We start from the raw sequence: 7,346 nt of genomic DNA, 5'->3' as shown, positions 1-7,346 counted from the left end.
TGGCCGAGCTAGGAGAAGGTTGGCTCGTGCTCCCAAAAAGCCCCGAACTCCCCGAAGGGCTTCAGCAAAGCGTTTTTTAAAGGTCAAGTGAGGGGGGGGGCGTCCCAAGGCATGTGATCAGCTGTGCTCAATTCTCTAATTGGCTGATGTTGAGGCAACACAGCTGTTAACATCGCCAGTCCTTAGGCGCCAGAAGGAGGGAACTTTTAAAGACGCCTTCCACTGGTCAATCAGAAAAGCAAGCTGTAAGGTACATGTGGAGAAGGTAACTTTGCCGACAGGCCTCTCACCAAATCCACCAGCCACTGACCACTCACCTGTTGAACAACCACAGTCTGAACTCACAGATTTTGAAGACTTCTGGGTTCTCCAAGAAGACGCACTGCTGGCACTGCTGTGTGACTCCTGCTGGTGGCACATGGAGGGGCAGAAGTCATCTGGGAATGATGTTTATTGTAATTGATCTAATGACCAGGATCTGAGTTATCAGTTATTTGGAGAAGTAAATGTTGACGAAGTAGTGGGTGAAAGGGGAGGAAAACACATTTGTAAAATGCAATGAAGCTTCTGACTTCAGTACATTGTGTTTTAAGTATATTGTTAAAAATCTGTAATGGCTGGCTTTGGAAATTACCAGAAAGTGATAGAAACCATGTGCTCCCCTAAAGAGGATTTCAGTGGAGGCTTTGTTTCATCAAGGGAATGTAAGTGAATGTGTTACTTCCACTGTTAGATGGAAGAGCGGCCACTGTTTCTCCAGGCGTGTTGCTGCTGGTGTCCACGCCCTGCCTGGGCGTCGGCTTTTCGGCAGGTGTACCGCGGACACTGCTTCAGGGCTGAGACAGACCCTGAGCCCATAGACGCTGACAACTGATTTGTCTGGTTTTGCCGATTTTCCTTTGGGGTTTTTTCATGACCACCTCTACTCTCCTCACCTTGATTTATATGCATAAGCAGGAAAACTGATCTTGCAAAAAGAAGAGTTTTGTGGTTTATCCAGGAAAAATACAGAAGACACTGCCTTCTTGTTGGTGAGGATAAGCATATTATATATTGTCTGTAACTGCTTTTGTGACATACGACAGAGAACCAGGGGCCCGCAAAGCCTGAAATACTTACTATCTGGGCCTTTATGGAAAAAGTTTGTCAATCCCAGAATTAAAATGCAACTTTGATTCCTGCTCCTAACCTGGTATGAAAATTTTGCTTTTTAGTATCAACTAATGTTGTCAGATGATGTGATACCAAAAAGAACTTGATGGGAGCAACTCCTCAGAGGACCAGAATACTGCTAAATACCAGGGACTCAGCAGCCTCAGGGGCGGGGCCCAGGAACCTGGGTTTAACACGGTCTCTGGGTGACTCTCATACGTGCCTGAGTTTGAGACCTGCTAGGGCCCTGTGGTCTAGCCCAGTGGTTCTGCCTCAGTGGGTCTGCAGTGGGACCCAAGATTCTGCATTTCTACTAAACTCCTGAGTGATGCTGACGTTGCTGGTCCAAGGTTTTTAGTTTCCTCACCTGTAAAGTGGAGATGATAAAAAATCTGTACCATAGGGTTATTGTGAGTATTAAATGAAGTCTTGAACATTTATACCCTGTTCCCGCCCCTCAGGCTGTGCCTGCTTGAGCAAGGTATTTAGTGTCTTGGTTCCTACAAGTAGTGGTAATAATTTTTTAAAAAAATACCCACTTCATAAGGTTGCTGGGAGTAAATGTGAAGTAGCTAGAACGGGAGCCTGGGACATAGGAGATGCTCGACAACATAAGACACCATTGTTATTACTGTCATCACTGCTACAGAAGCTGACTTCCACATACGATGCAAGTAGCTATTCCATCAGCACTAGTGCCCTCTCTTCCCTGTCCTCTCATCCCTATCCCTCCCTCCAGTCCCTTCTGCTGATTTCTAACATGTCCAATTACAGAGCCTCTTCAGGCTGCTGAATTAGGAGTGCCCAAACCCAGTCCAGAGGGCACCGCACAAATGGGGACCCAGAGGAGCTGGGACGCGGACAGTGGGCCTGCCTTCTGCCCCAGGACAGCACAGGAAGTGGGCTTGCCCGCCCTTCCCACCTCGTGGGGCACAGATGTTCCCAGGGTTCCTGGACAGTCTTACTTTGTAGCACATTAATCTCTGTGGCACCAAGTTTACTTTTCCGAGGACACCGCTAGGGACAATATACATTAAGCCCGAGAAGTCATTCTCTTTGGCAGCAAGCACTGCCCTCTGAAGCAAAGGGAATGTTCCATGAAGGCATCTGGATTTTGTTTCAGGCTTCTCTTTGTGTCTTTGGGGTTTAAGTGCTGCCAGGAACTGCCTTCCAGGAACTGTTTAGGAAATCTTAATTTCTGAACTCAGGGTGGTGTTTATGGTTACATCCTTGCCTGAAATGACCAAATTAGGGCCAATCCTACCCACAAGGGTGCACTGGCCACCAGGAGTCCCTATCGGTCCTGTGGCCATCTTACCTTCAAACACGCAGAAGACACTGTCACCAGTCACAGTGTGCCTTCCACATACGAAAACAAGATTGAGTGTGAGGTACGTTTTCTTCCACCAGCCAGGTATTCAGTCTCTGCCAAACACCACCAGTATCAGCAAATCCAGTATAGGTACCATGTCTACATGACGAGCTGCAGGGGACCGCAGCTTGTTCTGCTTTGAGGGCATTCTGACCAAATGAACCCACTGCTAGGACTAACATTCCCAACCAACAGGACCTAGAATAAAAGGAAGAGATCCGGGTTATCTATGGAGAATAAGCAAATGAAACACAAAGCAGGGAGGGACACTAATTAATGATATTAAGCACCTATTCTTTGCAGGCGCTGTGCTACTTGGGATCATTTAGTTTTCAAGAAAATTTGCGATAACCATAAATCCCTCCTTCCCTTCCTCTATCCCCCCCTTCCTTCCTTCCTTCTTTCCTACCTATTTTCCTCTCTCTCTGAATAATACAGTCAAAAAGCCATTTGATAGCCCCCCCCCTTTCCCTCCTCCTGCCTCCTTTTCCCATCTCCTCTCTTGGAGGGAAAAGGCGCTGTGGAGGCAGCTGCACGGGGGCTGGGAAGCCAAGAGGGGAGCCACTGTGCTAGGGAGATTAGTCACATACAGGGAAACTGGGGAGGGGGGTGGGAAGAAAAAAACTGTACTGAGAATAGTGGGAGCCAGGATAAGAGATTTACAAATGTGGCAAGAAAGAAGGCTAGAAAAAACCCTGATGCGCTGGACTGGAACTGAAGGTGTCAGTGTGAACTCTTAGGTAGACAGTTAGCTACTGAGAGAGATACAGTCATATGAATGTGTGTATATATATATATAATACATATATAGATGTAAATATATTTTCTAGATCTACGCTCTGAGGGTCTGGTGGTAATGATCTATCAGTAGCAATGAACACACTTAATGCCTAGATCTTAATTTTTAAACACTAAGAGGAGCCAGGGCTTCTTGGGGGAAATCGGTGATCCCAGGTCTGGGGCAGGGAAGGTATAAGATGAGCCTGGAGAATTTTATTGCACCAGAATGTGAAAAAGTGCTCAAAGAGTGATGCGGATATGTCAAAAGGATAAAGGAGTCAACGTGAAGGCTATTTCATCAGCCAAATGTGGAACAATTTGAGCATTAAAATAAATAACAACTTATAACCTATTGAATAAAATAGGAATTCGCAAGTCTATACTGATACAAATGAATGAATGAATCAATGGGGACGAAGGAAAAGCTCTTCCTTACAGTAGAATGGTAACTACTATATGTAGAAGGAATTATGGAAACAGAAAATCACAATCGGAAAACCATCACAATGGTGGTTATTCATGTGGGAATCACCAATAGATGCCGAGTTGGTGTGTGGGAGTTTCATATGTATAGAACACTGGCACAGCGTGGAGAGTATCCCCCCGACAAAATACTTGTCAATTACAAAGGGAGAAATAATGGCATTATGGTGTAGAAATCTGACAAGCACTAACTTGCCAGATGGTCAAGGTTGGCCTCACAGGGGTGGGAGGGGTTAATGCTGAGTGGCCTCCCGGCCTTATCGATGGAAAAGACCACAGCATCTTCTTCGGCACTTCCACCAAAAATGGGTGGCCTGAGTCTGGTTGTGAGGAAACCTCAGAGTGATCCTGGTTGCCAGAAATCTTACGGAATGAAAAGCCTGTGCCCTTTGAAACTGTTAATGTTGTGAAACAGAGGGAAAGACTGTGGAAAATGTTCCAGGTTGAAGGAAACTAACAAGAGGCAAAACTAGTGATTCTGGATGGGACGCTGAACCAGATGGGAAAACGACACGTTCAAACACTTTTCAAAATGTGAATAGGCCTGTGGATTAAACAGTAGTGTCCCATCAGTGTGGATTTCCTCTGTTGAATGGTTTACAGCATGTGTTAGAGTGTGTCCTTGTTTTGGGGGGAATTGGGTACAGTGTCTGTAACCTGTTCTCAAATGATTTGGAAAAAAGAATGAGGGTGTGCAAATGGCAGAGAGAGAGGGAACAAAAAAAGATAGTGCAAATGTGGTAAAATATTGAAAACTGGAAATTGGGGGAGATTTTTGGGGAGAATTCTTTTTTGGGACAAATTGTTTTGGGAGTTCTTTTACTGACAAGAGGTGAACAGGCAAAGGAGCCATGATTAGTGGATAACTTACTAATACTGTATTATTGTTGAGATAATCGTGGTACCTGACTTTCCTCCGTGTCCCTGAAACAGGATTATACATCCGACCCCCCGGACGTCTGGCCTGGCCTTGTGACTTGCTCTGAGCGCCATCAGTTAGTTTTGCCACCTCTTTTCCTTCTTCCAGGAGAAAGAACATCTGGACAGAGGCTGCTCCTCCAGCCTGGATCCTAGAGGCGACCCAGGGAAGCAGAGCTGCAGCACGGGCCAGATGGAAACATCTGTTGTGGCGAGCCACTGAGATTTGGTCATTTGTAAGCCACAGCAAACTAATTTTTCTATTCACGAATTTTTCTATTCACTAGTTGAAGGCTGCTTGGCTTGTTTCCAGTTTTTGACTATTACTATTACAAATAAAGCTCCTATGAATATTCATGTAGAGAGTTTTGTGTGAACATAGGTGTTCAATCTTCTACAATAAATACCAAGGAGTGTGACTGCTGACTGATATAAGCATATGTTTAACTTTATAAGAAACTGTTAACCTGTTTTCCCAGGCAGTTGTACCATTTTATATTCCCACCAGCAATATACAAGACATACAGCTGTTCTGCATCCTTGCCAGCATTTGGTACTAGTAGTATTTTTTATTTCAGCCATTCTAAATAGGTATGCACTGTATCTCATCATGGTTTTAATCTGCATTTCTTTAATGGCTAGTGACAGTGAACATCTTTTACTGTGCTTATTTGCCATCTGTACCTCTTCTTTGGTGAAGTGACTATTTGAGTCTTTAATGCATTTTCTAATTAGATTGTTTATTTACTCTTGAGCTTAAAGAGTTCTTGAAAATTAAAAGACAGTGAGAAAACATTTTGAACAAATTGATGCTAATTAATCCAAAAATTTATATAAAATGAAGACTAAATGGCAAAGAATAATCAAGATATTCCTGAAGAAAATAAGGTGGGTTTTTGGGGGGTTTTTTGGTGGGGGTTAGTGGAGGTGTAATAAACCAATGATACACAGTACAGAGGTCAGAAACAGACTCTTGTCTGTATGGAAATTTGATACATGACAGAGGTGACACAGCAGATCGATGAGGAAATAGTCTTGGGATAACTGATTATCCTAAAGAGCAAAAAATTAGATTCCTCTCTCACATCATACACAAAAGAATGAATTCTAGATGCATGAGGATAGAAATAGGAAAAGAAAAGCTTATGGCTTTTAGAGGAAATCTAAAAGTTATTTTTTTAAATTGAGGTATAATTGACAGAAAAATAAAAGATATCTTTATAAACTTGGGTAGAAAATACTTTTTTAAAAGATACAAACCCCATTAAAGAAAATTATTTGTATGTTTGAAACATTAAAACAAAGAGGTATGCATCAAGTAAGCAAAAAAGCAAGTGACAAATAAAGAGAAGATATTTACCATCACTCACCCAACTGAGAATGAATATCCAGGATGTATAAAGAATGCTTATAAATGAGTAAGAAATAAGAACTACCAAACAGAAAAATGGTTAACAAGTATTTCATAGAGAGGACACATGTATGGCCAATCAACCCAAGTAGAAATGAGGGAAAATCAAAACCACAAGGTACCATTTTACGCCAACCAGGTTAGCAAACATTAAGAGTTTGACAAAACCAAGAATTAGTGGGGGATACAGAATTTAAATTGGTCTAATCTTTTTGGAAAACTTTTCAGCATTATCTAGAAAACTTGACATTAACAACCTAAAAATTCTACTCCCAAGTATAGTCCCTAAAGAAACTCTTCTATATGAACATAAGGAGACATACACAAAAATGTTTATAGCACCACTGTTTGAAATAGCAAGAAGCTGGAGACAGTCCAAATGTCTTTTAACTCCAACATGGATATACAAATTGTGGCATATAGCTACAGTGAAATACTATATAGTAACGAAAAACAAATGAACCACAGTCATAAACATCAAGGGTAAAGATTCTCTTTTCAATCTTTTACAAAATCATATACTTTTACAATGTTCAGCTTTTGCTTTCATAGTCTTGGAGCAGATTTTTGTGTCTTGTTTTTTGTCAATATTTCAAGTTGTGGTAACAACACAAGTGAGTGATGGAAACTGGGCTCTCAGTCATGCCTAGGACACTTACAATAAAAGTAAATTTCACTGGGCATAAATCCACAATGTCAGGTACTTCTCAGATTTTCCAGGGGCCATTTCCTCTTATTCTCACGTTTCCCACAATTACAGATCCACCTCTTAATGTCTTCGTGTGTTTGATAAGAAGCAGAGTCCCAGGCACTAAGTTCCTCAGGACTGGCCAATCTCAGAGGGTAACAACAATCCCGACCACCCGCTCCCACTTCCTTCGTCCCACAAATTCTCCAAGGCCTTGACCCCGACCGAAGGGGCCGGTTTTCCCTTTCAACTCTCCTTCGCTCTCTGACCAAAACTCTCAAGTCTGCGCTGCCCTCATCATCCCGTCAGAGTCTGCGCAACCTGGGACTTCCTGCCAAGACATCCTCAAGGGACCAGACTCAGGCAAAACCAACGAACATAGTCAAATAAACCCTCAAGTAATCTATACCACGGGTGGCCGTTTCCTACCCACACAGTAGCCGCCAGAGGGGCTGCCTCGCACCGCCGCGTCCACGCCTCGCCGTGACGTCACACAAAGCGCCCGGAAGTGGCGGCCGGGCTGCTACGTCAGTTGGCTGCGC

The 7,346-nt window shown here is 43.2% G+C and overlaps 1 long non-coding RNA gene across 1 annotated transcript; it reads right to left on the bottom strand.

Moving 5' to 3' along the window:
• Positions 1–413: 413 nt before the first annotated feature.
• On the bottom strand, positions 414–7,311 carry LOC140701120 (uncharacterized). The gene is made up of 3 exons (XR_012079989.1): positions 7,234–7,311; positions 2,471–2,722; positions 414–1,519 (listed from the first exon to the last, which is right to left on the bottom strand). It is a non-coding gene; the product is annotated as an uncharacterized lncRNA (long non-coding RNA).
• Between the last annotated feature and the right edge of the window lie 35 nt (positions 7,312–7,346).

Source organism: Vicugna pacos, chromosome 14 (assembly GCF_048564905.1).
Source record: "Vicugna pacos chromosome 14, VicPac4, whole genome shotgun sequence".
In the NCBI taxonomy this organism is placed as follows: Eukaryota; Metazoa; Chordata; class Mammalia; order Artiodactyla; family Camelidae; genus Vicugna; species Vicugna pacos.
This window is presented reverse-complemented; position numbering and strand designations above follow the sequence as displayed.